Source organism: Sturnus vulgaris, chromosome 5, assembly GCF_052056855.1.
Source record: "Sturnus vulgaris isolate bStuVul1 chromosome 5, bStuVul1.hap1, whole genome shotgun sequence".
Lineage (NCBI taxonomy): Eukaryota > Metazoa > Chordata > Aves > Passeriformes > Sturnidae > Sturnus > Sturnus vulgaris.
Window position 1 is genome coordinate 40,479,288 of NC_142247.1, and position 14,885 is coordinate 40,494,172.

General features: G+C 37.6%; 1 protein-coding gene across 48 annotated transcripts in view; it reads left to right on the forward strand.

Moving 5' to 3' along the window:
• NRCAM (neuronal cell adhesion molecule) overlaps nt 1-14,885 on the forward strand; it is a 152,115-nt gene that overhangs the window by 69,732 nt on the left and 67,498 nt on the right. For 40 of the 48 annotated variants that reach the window (XM_088165528.1, XM_088165529.1, XM_088165531.1 and 37 more), the window contains one exon: nt 1,746-1,898. The exons of 2 other annotated variants lie outside the window; for them this stretch is intronic. The gene's annotated coding sequence lies outside the window, so the exon portion shown is untranslated. The remainder of the gene's footprint in view (nt 1-1,745; nt 1,899-14,885) is intronic. 6 more of the 48 variants (XM_088165534.1, XM_088165496.1, XM_088165507.1 and 3 more) reach the window with 2 other exon arrangements.

Here is a 14,885-nt window from a genome sequence, read left to right on the forward strand (position 1 = left end):
AACCAAAACACTTTAAGATATGAATCCTAAAGGAGACACAGATTTTTTTCCTTTTCCTGCTATTCAGGTTTATAGGAAAAGTATTCATATATCCTGCTGAAAACCCCTAAATATGTTGATGCTTTTGGTTTCTTTGCTCATTGCTGTCTAGTGACTGCTGCACAGGCAACATGATATAACCCCTTTCATAAATTTGATCCAATGCACTACAAAATCCCAACAAAACAAGGAAAACCCCAACCAAACCCACAAATGTAGAAAACCTCAACAATCCCCCACACCCCTATCCTTAGAACTTTTTAAATGTCTTGAATGAGAAACCTTGTTTTCATACATTTAGGGATGAAAGTTGATTTGATACCTTTAAATTTGACTCCGACAGGAAGTGAAGCTTTTAATTTCAAGTTAAATGTTGCCTGGAAAATTTGAACCTGACTGAATTGTGAATATAGTTATGAGTTTAACTTGTTGTTTAGGCTAGAAACTGGTGAACTACTTACCAAATCATTGCAGTGAAACAGCTTGAGTCAAGTTCCTGTAAGGAAAGAAGGAGGACTAGGATAGGGGCTGCCTTTATTTTGCTGCCTGGATTTGTCAGCCAGTTTTAGCTGTTGTAACTTCTGTGCAAGTGTACTATTGATTTCATATTTTATTATTCTGACAGTAAGAAAAGCCAGTCTCAATCTCTCTTCTTCAGTATGAGGTAGATTGTTCTTATTTAATGTCTGATTAAGGTTTTATTCCTGTGATGGGCTTTATTTCCCCTCACCCTTTCTCTTCGTAGATGACTGCACTCAGCCGTATGGAGAATAGCTTGTCTGTCAGTCTGGTGGTGCTGGCTAGCTTACAGGTTTTGTGAAGGAAAGAAAGGCAGCCCCTTTCTGTCTTCTAAAGGAATGGTACTTAGGAGAAATCAGGGTGGGGGAGGGAGGGATGCAGTATATTCACAACTATTTGTCTGAGGAAGTTCTTCTTTTGATTTATTGCTCCTTTTTGGAAGGGGGCTCCCCAGTTCTGTAGTGTGCTCACATGGTGGCACCTTCATAAACATCAGGAGCCTAGCTGGTGGGTAGAGTTGCCTTTTTGTTGTGCTATGTCTTTATGGTATCTGAAGCATTTCCCAGGAGCCCTACCTTAGGTTTCAACTTCTTCCCATGGACCATATGGAAAATTTGGTAAGACAGCCCCATTTCAATATGTCTTGATTTCCAGAAGTACTGCTTTGAGATACATTATTCTTTTGAGCAAATCTGAATTGGGAATTGAAGCTGTAGAACCCTAGGGAATAATGCCTGAAGGGAAGTTAAAGGTGAGACTGCAAACCAGGCTGTTTTCAGAGATGTAAGAGCAGAAGATCAAAAATTACTTTCTTCCCTATGGTGCAGTAGTTTCTACATGTCCTTACAGACCCAATTAAAATAACATTTGATTAAAATGAATACAACAAAGCACAGTTTTAAGTGGTACTATATCTCTGGATAAATTGAAAAACCACCAAAATTTAATTATATGTTAAAGATTAAAGAGTGCTTTCTGGTTTTAGTTATATTACAGTTTCTCTGGTGTATAAGCAGTAAGGCAATATAATGTAAAATTAAAAATCCTGGGACAACATCTCTCTCAATTCAAATTAGCATGTCTGAGAAAATAATTTTGGTCTTTAATGTTGATTTATAGCAATTTTTCATTCTTTATGAGCTGAAATCCAAAGCAGTGTTATGCTAATATGGCTGTATCACCTGCAGGTGTTGCATGAAAGTAGAGTGAACAGTCCTTTGTGTTTTCTTCGAAGGATCAATATTTCAAGATGTGTGAAGGAGAAGGGTCTAACTGACAAGCTGCCTTGATACACTGTTATTCTATGGCTGGATTGACTGAAAATTGCCTCAAAGAGTAAGGTAATTTACAAAAATTATAAAGCGTAGGCAAGTGTTTGAAGTAATCAAAGCTAATGAGGACTGATTTATTTTCACTTTTTAAATGTCTTGCCTTCACTGTTACAGTTTCTTAAGTTTTTCTTTCTGAAATGTTCATATGTGATACTGCATTTGCATGAAAAAGGTGTGTTAAATGTTACAACTGCAAAAAGAATAGAGCTGGAAAAATTTAATGAAATAGTTTTTAATAGAAGTTGTGCTATGAGAAATTGCTTTTAGTGTACCCGTGTAATTGGAGAGAAATCTGGTTTTCATTTTTTTATGTATGTCTAGAAACTGAGCAAATAACCTGGATTAGGAAAAAATGGTAGTTTGGAAAGAAGATGCATACATAATTATAAACCAGTGCCTTTTCATGAAATAGGAATTCAGTTCATTTCAGTGCTACCTTGTTTCTCTGCCTAGACATACTGTCATAACAAGCAGATATTACTTTGGAAGCCTCACTGTGTAATACAAATATTATATATGTATATATGTAAATAAGCTCTTTTTATTTTGAATCATTAAGTGTAGTCATTCTCTAGTGTGGATAAAATAATATGCTTATCAGTCTGCTAGTACCAATTTACAGGTTGGTTTACAAGTTGTGTAGTGCAGTGCTTTTGCAGTACTAATGACAGAATTTCAGGATTTTTTTTCTTTTTTTTTGCTGTTGTTTTGGTATTTTGTATTATGTTTTCCTCTTGCAATGCTTTTTTTCCTTCACCTTGAAGAATCTTTCTTTAATTCAATATTTAATATTATTTTGTGAGAGGATATCTTACCTGCTTAGAATAGCAGTCATACGAGAGAGAGAGTACTTCTAATGGAAAAAAGCTTTTCATCATCCATTGTTGTGACTATGCAGAACCGTGATGAGCTTAATTTACTTAGAAAAAAATACTGTTCTTGCAATATGTGCTGTTTGCATTTGAGATTTTGATGTAAAGGATAAATTAGTTTCAAAAAGTCAAAGAAAACAGTAGTGAACGTGGCAATCCTCACTGGTAATATGAATGTGAAATTCAAATGATGCTACGAACAATGTAAATTTTTGCATCAAAGTGTAATGTTTACTTACATAATAGATCTGAAGCCCTGGGTAAAATTTTTTGTTTCGTTAATGAATAGCATAGACATACAATAAAAAAAAACAAAAAAAAATTTTCCTAGTTAGGGAACGAACTGGATTAACTTCTTGATGAATAAATGAGCTTTTTTTACCCTTAAGGTTTAAATTAATGATTTTATAAAAAGGCATGCTCAGGCTCCAGTTATTTGCTTTGTTCTATTCTGCTTGCTTAAATTGCACCTGAAATTACGTTATTTCAGTGGTGTTAAATGCCATCTCTGATTCTTTTAAATGGGAAATTGGAAATATTCTTAACATATAAAATATATTTAAAATGTAAGAGCAACAGCATGGAATTGTAGGTTAGCACATCCCATTTAGGTTTCAGGTTTTTAGTTCTTTAACAGAGTTTTAAAACTCTATTAGAAGTGTAAGATTTATTGTGAGAATTAAGCCACCTGGTTTTATTTTTGATACATTAAACTAAAAAATATATTCATTTAAAAGCCATACTAATCCTTTAACATCATAATAGCAGAGAAATTGCATTTACATAAATGTGAAATGCATAAGAATAGACATTAATTTATATTTTTTAATAAGTTCTCTTTTCTTGGCCTTTGATAATGAAGATACAAGAAAATGGGTGGAGAACAGAAAGTTAACAGAATCAGCTGCAGTAAAGATAGAACACATCTTAATCAAACCAAGATTTAATTAAACCTGGTGTAGCCAGTCACAGATTTGAATGAATAACACTACAAAATGAAGGATAAATCCTAAAAATATGAATTTTAGTAAATTATGTCTGTTATTTGAAGTCTTCCCAGTAAAATGACAAAACATCATGGGTATGTCCATTTGGACAGATGTGGTTTAATAGTCAGTGTCAGTAAAACTGGTTAAAATCACATAGTCTGTTTTAAACAAGAAGAAGATAGTAATAAATGAAAAGAATTATGGATAACAGTAGACTCCGGGGGGAAGTAATAACAGGTATAATGCTGGTTCATCCAAAATGTCATCTATGCTTCTGAAGTTTTGGTCCAAGGTACTTATCCTCCTCTCATTGTTATAATAATAATAATAGAATAATAATATTAGCATAATAGTATCACAGAACAGGTTAGGTTGGAAAAGACCTCTAAGATCATCATCCAGCCATTAATGCAGCACTGTCAAGTCTGCCACTGAACTATGTCCCAAAGTGCCATGTGTGCACATCTTTTAAATACCTCCTGGCATAGTGACTAAGCCACTTCTCTGGGCAATCTGTTCCAGTGCTTGACCGTCCTTTCAGTGAAGAAATTTTTTCTTATATCCAATCTAAATCTCCCCTGACACAACTTGAGGCAATTTCCTCTTGTCCTACCTCGTGTTACTTGGGAGAAGAGGCCAACCTCCACCTTGTTACAACCCCCTTTCATAAGGTCCCACTTTAGCCTGCTTTTCTCCAGGCTAAACAGCCCCAGCTCCCTCAGCTGCTGCTCATCTGATCTGTGTTCCAGACCCTTCACCGGCCTCATTGCCCTTCTCTGGATATGTCCAGCACCTCAATGTCTTGCTTGTAGTGAGGGGCCCCAAATTGAACACAGGATTCGAGGTGTGGCTTCACCAGTGCCAAGTACAGAGTGACAATCACTGCCCTCGTCTTGCTGGCTGCACTGTTTCAGATACAGGCCAGGATGTCATTGGCCTTCTTGGCCACCTGGGCACGTGCTGGCTCATGTTCAGATGGCTGCTGGCCAAAACTCCCAGATCCTTTTCCACTGGACCACTTTCCAGCTGCCCTTCCCCCAGCCTGTGGCACTGCCTGGGGTTGCTGTGACCCAAGGGCAGGATCTGGCACACTTGGCCTTTCTGAATCTCATGCAATTGGACTTGGCCCATGAATCCAGCCTGTCCAGATCCCTCATGCAGGGCCTTCCTTCCTTCCTTCCAGCATATCGACACTCCAACCCATCTTGCTGTTGCCTGAAAACTCACTGAGGGTGCACTTGATCCCTTTGTCCAGATAATTGATAAAGATACTGAACAGGATAAGCCCCAATACTGAGTCCTGGGGAACCCCACTGGTGACTGGCTGCCAACTCCATCACTCTGAGCCCACCCATCCAGCCAGGCTTTTACTCAGCAAAGAGTATGCCCATCCAAGTCACGGGAAGCCAGTTTCTCCAGGATATGCTCTGGGGAAACAGTATCAAAGGCTTTTTACTAAAGGTCTAGTAGACAATATTCATGGCCTTTCCCTCGTCCACTAAGTGGGTCACCTTGTCATACAAGGAGCTCAGGTTGCTCAAGCAGGACCTACTTTTCCTAAATCCCTATTGGCTGGTCCTGAACCCCTGGTTGTCCAGTATGTGACACATGATGGCACTCAAGATGATCTGCTTAATGAGCTTCCAGTTCCAGACATCAATGAGGTCCCCTCTCAGTTGCTCCCTCAGCCTTGACATGTAAGAGATGCTCCAGCCCCTTAATCATCTTTGTCTCCCTCTGTGGGACCTGCTTCAGGAGCTCCCGTGTCTCTCTTGTCCTGAGGAGCCCAGAACTGGACACAGCACTCCAGATGTGGCCTCACTAGGGCTAAGCAGAGGTTCAAGAAGAAAAAATGAAAAACAAAGGCAGTGGAGAAAAAAGAAAACTTGAATGCCAACCTTCCCTGCTTTACTTTATCTGTAGAACTGAGGTGTCCAGCTGCAGCAGGCAGGTTTTCTGCAGGCATGAAGTTAATCAATGCTTTGTGAGTTGTTTTGAATTATTTGAGAGTGAGGGGAATTTAGAAATGCTCATATAAAGATGGTAAAAATCACTTCAGAAATCACTTTCAGAAAATCTTGAAATAAGCAAGTTCTTTCTGACCGTTGTTAGGACACTATTTACCCCTGATCCTTAGCAGGATTCCTGGGCACAGTGACCTGGTTATGAAATGCACCACAACACTGGTGTACCTGCAAACAAATTATAAGTGGGTTCATTTACTTAGGTCTCACATAATTCTGTTGGAAGCAGTGGCAGGTTGAATTAGTGCTGTTAAAAGCAGGAATAGACTTGATTTGCACAGCTATAATCATTGTGAAGATTATCAACTCTCGCCTTTAGAGAGAAAGGCAAGAATATTTATGTAGTATTGAAGTGTTTGTATCAGATAATTAAATTATCTGTATCAGAAAATTAAATCAGATAATATCTCTGTTAATTTCAGTTTTTAATGGTGGGCAGATAATGGATGCAATTGTAACTACTTTAACAGAATTATTTAAAATTAAATGAGCAAACAGGCCAACTTTTACCTGTTAAACAGGTGTTGCACATAGGTGACTAGTCCCCAACCTCCACCACCAAAAAATGAATCCAGGGCAGCTAACTGGAATTTGTACTGTGCTGTTTACCCTCCTTTGTTCATGTACTTTTTAGGGTTTTATACCTGATAGGATGCCTTAGTCCTCAGTTTCTGGCAATGTCCCTATTCTGAGTGACCTCGTCTTTAGCATAACTATTCCAGCATTTCACGTTAATATTAGTGGTTTCTGCTCTACTTCTCCAAGGGAGGAGTTGCCCTGTGAATCAGATTCGGCTCTTTTGCCCAGTATGGTTTCCTCAAGAGTATCTCCAGGATTGCAGGAATACTTCTGGATAGTCGGTGCTTTGGGAGTTAGCTGTAAGGATGCAAAGAAGAGAATTAACAAGTTTAATACAGAGTGTATTACCTTCTCCTTAGGTAGCTCTCTGAAACCCCTACTCTGAATTCTGATGGGCAGAAAAAAATAAAAAAAAAATCCGTTTCATCACATCTCCCAGATAAAGAAATTAATATTTCAGGGAGTATTTCAGCTGAGCATCCTCTTTGCATATTTACAAGGAACTGAACTAGGAGGCTTCAGTCAGAGCAAAGTGCGTTTTTCTTCTGCCCACTTAATTTTCCTTCTTGTTCTGTTTGCACACTGTGGTATGGCTGTCAAAGCACGCTGAAGATATGTTGATAATTTTTCTCATAAGCACTGTTTTGTTCTACAGCAAAACGTTTCAGAGGGAAGGAGATGGGATACTTGAAAATGTTTGTCTTGTTGAAGTTTGTGCTGAATTTTTTGTAATTAAAGAGCTATGAGATTATTTGCATACTCTAGATTTGTCAAAGCTTGAAGAACTATCCTAGTGAATATCATCATCTAGGTACCTGTTTTTACCATCCATGAGCTGTAAAAATGTGTTTGCCTAGTTTATTTTCTCTCACTTACTCTGAATGCTTTCTAACTTACAGGGAATTTTAATGATCAGGCAGAATTCCTCTCCTTTATCCCCATATTTAGTGATTTGCTTCAAGCCAAATTAGCTCTCTCTAAACCGATGCAAGTTATATTTTCACTCCCTCCTTTGTAAACTCATGGTCGTCAGCAGGTTTGCAAAGTTACACTCAATTCAAACATCTCAACCAAGTCTTTGAAAGACAATAGACATGTAGACATACATAAGAGATGAAGTGTATTTGTTCAGGCTGTCATGACTCTAAAGGACTTCTGAAACAGATGTCACTAAGCCATCAGTTTTATGCTCCATTCCATCATTTTTATGTGAGGGGATATAAAAGGTAAAAGACTCTGATCAAGAATTTAGGACATCAGAAAGGACCCAAGCAAGACTGAGACATCTGTTTAAATTTGCAGTACAAAAGTGCTGTTCAGATGCTGATTTGACTCTGGAGGTACCTAAACTTCCCAGGCTTACCTACCTATTTGAGGGCTATCCACAGTTTTGCTTTGCCATGTCTATAGTCATCCCAGCCAAAGTAGTTTATAATTTAAAATTAGCAGGATCTAAAAAGTAAGTGCTGCTCTGTTTAAATTCTCAAAAGGGCAAAATCCAATATAGGCCTTCAGGGAATATTTAAGACAACTGTAGAATGACCGATTAGCCTTGCTTCAGTGTTTTAAAAATCAGTTCTAAGTGGCTGCTTTAAAGATTCAAGTCTGTGACACATGACTGAACTTACAGGCTTACCTGCAGCCCTAAATTAGATAAGTTCACCTCCATGCTTAGTTGTTTGGGATTTTTTTTCCTACATTTTTTGGTGCTCATAGATTGTATTTCTTGAGCAGACTGTTGAAATAAGAGTGGAATTTTTAAGGATCCCTACCTCTGCTTTTTTAGCTGTATTGCAGTGTTCATAGTAATTTACCAAAGAGATCCAGTTAGCAGCTATGAAATTTTAGGGTTCAGGGAAGAACAACACAAACCCTGCTCAGTCCTGGCAGAGCCTGGCAGGGTCAGAGGAGTCAGGTGATGCAAGGGTGCATCAGCTGTGTGGCTGTCCAATGACCTGGTACAAGTGCAGTTCAGTGGCAATGGAAAATAGGTGGATCATTGAAGCCGTTCTCTGTTGCTGCTTCAGCTGTTGATACTGAAGTTATGCTGGAAGCAGTTGGATCTCATTGTACTGGTCCTTGTGTTGAAAGAGCTTCTGTTCTCATGGCAGATGTGTTGGCCATTGCCATGGTGGAGAGAAGCAGGCAAATACTTGGTTTTTTTTTAATAGGACCTAGTCTTAGAAACAGAAACAGGGTCAGCACTGTTTTCTGATGTTATTACATTATTTCAAGTAACATGATGAATTGGAAGAAAAATTATGATGCATCATATTAGGATGAAAAGCTTCTTTAGTCATATAAATCACTAGCAGATATTGAATAATATGTGTTGAAGATACATAATTTTATGTCATTCAGCAAGTCTGAGTCTGATGGGCCTACCTGTGAGCTGCAGAGGAGCCAGTGGGGAAGATATCTGGTTCACAGGTTTTCATTTTTAATATGTTCCTTAAGACTGGAAGAAAGCTGGTGTTCTGCCCAGATTCAGAGTAGACAAGCAGATTGTGCAGGGTAAATATAGCCTGATATAAATCGCAGTGAACATATGGAAAAAGCTGATTGGGGACTCAGCTGATTGGGAATTAAAGGCCTTGAGTAAAATTGATTCTGCTCAGAGTTTTATGGAAAGTAGGGCTTGTATAACAGATAATTGACAAAAACTTGATTTTAGTCTTTTAATATCTGGTAAAATTGCAAGTTTAGTAAGATGATGGTGTCAATGAAAAAGCCTTTCAAAATCATTTGACTTACTGCCATGTGAAACCAATTAATAAAAACATCAATTGAACTATGTAACAAAGCAGACCAGATTTTGATGAATAACAAACCAGCTGGCAGGTCTTAATATAGGATTGTCAATAACGAAGTTTCAAGGACTGAGTGGTTTTCCCATAGTGGAAAACAGAGAGTGAGAGTGGAGAGACTTTAATTGTGTCTGGATTGTGGAAAGTAAGGAGACCACTATGAATGCTTAAGTATATTCTCAGAGCCAAAACAGTAATGCTGAGTGTAGTGACAGTTCAGGAGTGTAACCAGCCAGGCTAATGATTTTTTGCTGTATATAGAGCTACTGAGAGCATTTAGAGTGTGTCACACAAGGCCATCTGTCTTTGTCAAAATAGCTTGAAAATGGCCAAGTGCATATAAACATCTAACTTTAATAAGTACCTGAAGCATCTGAATTAGTCCTGAGATGATCTTGTTGAATTCAGGAGTTCTGTCTACATAGTTTATTTTTCATCCAGTTCTCTTTAAATGGAAGTCCCTATAACACAGTATAGCCAAATCCAAAGCAATGCTCTTAAGCTTCATAAATAGTAGCTCACAGAAGATGATTAGTATTCGCTGATGACTTTAAAGGATAGATTTATTGTAGATTGTGACAAAAAACTTAGAGAATGCAGTGAGGTGTTTTGCAGGGTTCTAGAGGATGAGAAATAGTTCTTATTTGATGTGCTTTTAGAAAGTTTTTAAAATTATTTCTTTTTATTGACACCTCTATTCAGACACTCTAAAGCTATGTGTCCTATGGGAAGTAGATTAAAACCAGCTATGTGGAAATAGACCATAACTTGGATAATTTACATCTAATAGGTAAGAGATGGATGGGGAAAGCAAACCAGTGGGGGCTGAATTGACTACAAGATTATTCAAGAGCAGAATTTTACTCAGGTCTGTCAACACATACATAGGTGTTTATTATGTCATGCTACCTCCATAAAAACAGTTAGAATTGTTCTTGTTATATAGCATTATTGTTTCTAGTAGTGCTGTGTCCATGCTATTTAAATAGTGTAACACTAAGTGCATTGTTACCTGTTTCTATTTGAAAGATTTTGATTAAATAATTGTTTCCAATTAGCAGTTTTTATGTGGCCTATTATTGCAAATACTAGATAACCTAAAAAACAAATGTGAAATTTGAAACCATTTGTTCAAAAATGTTTTAAATCGTCTTATTAATACTTGCATAGTTAGCAAAGTTGTGTAAAATGCATAAGTCCTGTAAAGACCTTTCATTAAGTGATAAGGGTATTGCAGTTATCCTCAAAAACAAGCATTTTGTGCTTTTTGATTATAATCTTCAATCCTTTTTTTATGTACAAATCATTAAATACATTTATGCCATTTGAAATTGCTTTTCATGTTTCTGTGGATATAAGACTGCTATGACACAGATTTCCTTGAAAACTGTTAATTTTTCCTATATTCTAATTATATTTGTCTTTCACTGTGAGGAAAAATACGAGCATTAGACAAATGAAGCAGAGGAAGTTTTTTACTAAGTAATAGTTTTTCTCTAATCTCCAGTGTCTAACTTGTTCTGCATTAATTCAATCATGTCTATATGGAAGAGAATGCTTTTTCTTCCTAATGTGTATGAAATATTCCAGTTGTTCTGTCTTTCAATTTAATAACCCTTTCACACTTCTTATGCTGACCTTGATTTCCATTCACATTTCTAAAGACCGTTTTGTCTTAAAAATAATGTAATTGAGTGGAAATGCATAATCAGTGATGCGTCAAATCTCTGTGAAACAATGTCACATTTAGAAAATACTGTCTAATTTTGCACTAGGTTGAATTTCAGTAAACACACTTCCTTACACTCTTACATCTTAAAAAAGAAATATTGCAGCAGTACTTACAAGGAAATTAAATATGCTTTATGTTCTTCTGCTGAAGATAGCTAGAGGAAAAATGTGTCCTTTCTATCATTTGGAGCCTCAATTCACTCAGCTTCGAGGTGTCAATTGATAGAGTGTCTGTCTGTATTAATATTCCAATCAGAAATCGGTATTATTCAGTACTGGTATAGTGTAGTAAAATATCCTGTGTGTGCGTGTGTTGCTCCTCAGTCATGGATACTGCTCAGTTGTTAACACTCTCTGGCAGATACTGACCTGACCCCATTGTAATTCTTCTACAGTGCCTGGACACAATTCAGGGAGAATCAGAGTGAGTAGGTAGGATGGATTCTCCTTCAGAGGAGAAGGATGTAACCCATGATGTACCACTGTCTTCTGCAAAGAAGGAAACAAAAAAAAAAAGAGGGGACAGTCTCAAAGTGCTCCAGGGAAGGTTCAGATTAAATATTAAGAAAAATTACTTTACTGAAACAATTATGAAGCACTGGAACAGGCTTCTCAGGGAAGTGGTTGAGTCCTCATCTCTGGAGGTATTTAAACATACGTAGCTGTGGGACTTGGCCATGCTGATAGTTAGGCTTGATGATCTTAAAGGTCTTTTCCAACCTTAACAATTCTGTGATTCATTTGCTCTTGAGCTCTTAAAATTGAGGAGATCCTTGTCCCTTTTGATTTACAAAAGGAATCTGGAGTTCTGCCTTCCACATTATCCCTTCTGTATACATGTTGTTTTTCCTAGCTCCCTCAGTGTTGGTGAAGTATCTGGGTTTGCTCTTCGTAGCCAAATGGTCCCAGTGAAGAGACCACTTAGAACAAACTGTGCTTTCATCTTCTGCCATATTGTCTACCTCAGGCTCACATCAAGTGCTTTCATTCTAATTGTGGATTTCTATGGGTTATTTTTAAAAAGTAGTGGTCTGTTTGTTTTTTACCTAAGTGAAAAGAAGGTTGATGTCTCTCACTTGATCCTGGTGCTTTTGTAATACATACATAAAACCCTCGCCTTTTGAAATTATACTTTGTGATGAAATACTATTGCATTTTGCTTATATATTTTTATTTACCTCGACTCCTCTTTGCTACCCCATAGCTTCAACCTTTAGTCCATGTCGTTAGTCACAATCATCATCTCATCAAGAAACAGAGAAGACATAAGTGACATTTTGTTAGGTACATAGGAGGTATGGAAGTATAGAAAATCTTATGTTATACAAATTGGTGAGTAAACTCCTGAATGAACTGTCACAATATATATGTTTTCCTATGAAAAGGGTAGGAAAAAATGTCTGAGTTACAAGAGATTGTTAAATAAATTATCTGGAGGAAAAGGCAGTCTGCTGTATTAATATTTCAAATTTTGCAGTTGAAGTCTTTACATTGATCTGTGCTTAGAGGCCTGTCTTATTTTGTAGCAGATAATGTTATGTCAAAGCAATGTTTAGTTCTACATAGCCAGCTGTTGTATCCATTCTAAATTATGCCAGACTTAATCTTGAATATATTCAACTAGAGCACCAAGTTGTGCTGACAAACCAAAAATAATTTTCAGTAATGTTCTATTGCAAACCCTTTGGGCACATTGGCTCTCTGAGGTTGAATTCCCATTTTATATCCAAACATCCCAGCAGTAGATTCAATTGGTATCCTACTGGAACTTTGCAGTAGCAGAAGTAGACAATATGAGACAATTTCTCAAGAGTATTACTTTCCCAATCGTTTTAATTCCCCCTGCCTGATTCACCAGTGCTCGTGTATTCATTTGTACTTGCTCAAAGCAAATGTAATTTAACTTTACAATAGTCTCAAATCACTGCAATACTCATTTTACATGTCGACAGAACAAGACAATAAAGTGGATAATCAGGTTTTCAGGGTTTCGTAAGGAAAACTAAAATGTTGTGTGGGGAAGAAACAACTGAAGTCGAGGTTCACTTGTGCAATACTTCAAAGAGTATCCTGTAAATCCCAGGTCATTGGGATTTTCATCCAGGGAGGGCACCTTGATAATTGCAGTGATACTGTAATGAGGAGATGACATAAAGATCAGGACAACAGTGGGTGAGAACCTAGTTTAACTGGAGCAGACAGCTGTAGTTGGTGGAAAAAAGTCAGCTTTTCTGGAGAGCACTTCACTGCAGGAAGTGGGCTGGAATGTTCTCAAGCACTCTCGACAACAGCTCTACTCCTTCCCCATGCCCACTGCAGGAGGAACTGTGTAGTAAACTGTGTGTGCCAAAATTGGATGGAGAAAACACTTCTCACCTTTCTCAGCTCAGGCCCCAGCAATTTAGGGTGCTCATTTAAAATGTAGGAAATTTCAGTTTATTTTTCTAGGAATGTTGTTCATGCATTCCTGGTATATGTCTGAACCCCTTTCTGACTATTTTCTAAGTAGGCATGTCACTGTGACTGCTTGTGCAGTTCCAGTTTGTATAAATAATTATGCAAAAGCCAGAACTATGGTATCCTCTCTTCTGATGTGTTTTGTAAATTTTCTAATCTGCCATGAAAAATAGTTAGTTGTTACATTACGGTATGCAGAACTAGAGATGTTTGGAATGTCAATAAGCAACTTGCCCTCTCCCATAATACCCCAATCGGCAGTTCCCAACATCCAAGAATACATGTCTGGAACTTTAATCTACTGGAATATTCTTATTTTGAAAGAGAAATTTGTTTTACAGATAATGACAGTAAGAATCAGGGAGTTTGATGTCCCAGGTTAGGATGAGAAGTAGAGCTCCACACCTCAGTTTTGGTTTCTAATTCTAGTCTCTGCTCAGAGGACTGTACAATGAGAAAGATAATTTACAGCAGCAATTAAGAGGTATAATTTCTTCTGTAATGTGAAAATTGAGGGAAATTCTTCCCATAGACTGGTTTAAGTAACTTCAGGGAGCACAAATAACTTTTAATTTAACATTTGTAAAGCAGCTGCTTCTTTGCAACTTTAACTCCTTGTGGACTGGATAAAATTGTGATTCATATCTGTAGCCAGAGCTGAGCAAGTCTTCTCTTCAAGGTGAATTAATGCTGATCACTGTGAACTTTCTGATCCATCTGGCATCTGGGAAGTACTTTCTCAGTGGATGTCCATTTACTGAGAATTCATTGTGTAAGCACCGTTTGGATTTCTAGGGCTGCATGGCTCTTTGTAGGTCACTGGTGATGCTGATGGAGCTTGCAGGCAGCTAGTTTTCAACCTCCAACATTCTTCCCAGCAAGAGCTTGGTCTTGAATACAGAAAATAAGGAGGAAGCCAGAATCATTCTGCGTGGCTAATGTGATCTCTCATGCTTGGCTGAGAGGGGAAATCTAGCACAGTTCAAGGAAGAAATTTCCCTTAAGTTTTATTTCTGACATTTCATCACATAGGAAAGGAGGAGAAGAATGTTTGAAAATATGCTGACAGTTAATTAGATTTTTGTTTCAGGCTAGAAATGACAAAGTATTTTGATGTTAACTATTTTGAGAGGAATCAGATATCCAGAAATAGGAGCCTAGGTACAGTACACATTATAGCACCTCAGCACCTTCATGAAGTCTTGTGTTTTCAGTCTACAGCTGTCTTATTAGAAAGAATTCCATAGTGGGGAGAAGCTGGGATACCTAAGTCAAAGCTGCAGAAAGATTCCACAGTTTACTTAGCAAATTCATGGCTTGACATGTTTTCATTGGAGTAGATGCCTAAAGTGCCTCTTTCCAAGAATGATGCTTGAATGAGAGACTAGGTGGGCATTCAGAGCTTTAATCCACTAAATCTACTTCAAAGGACTATTATCTTTAGTACATACTCTTTTTTAACTAGATGGACTGACTGATGCTTTATCCTTCTGAGGCAGGCATTTGTATTTCCATTAAATAAGATTACAGGAGTTCT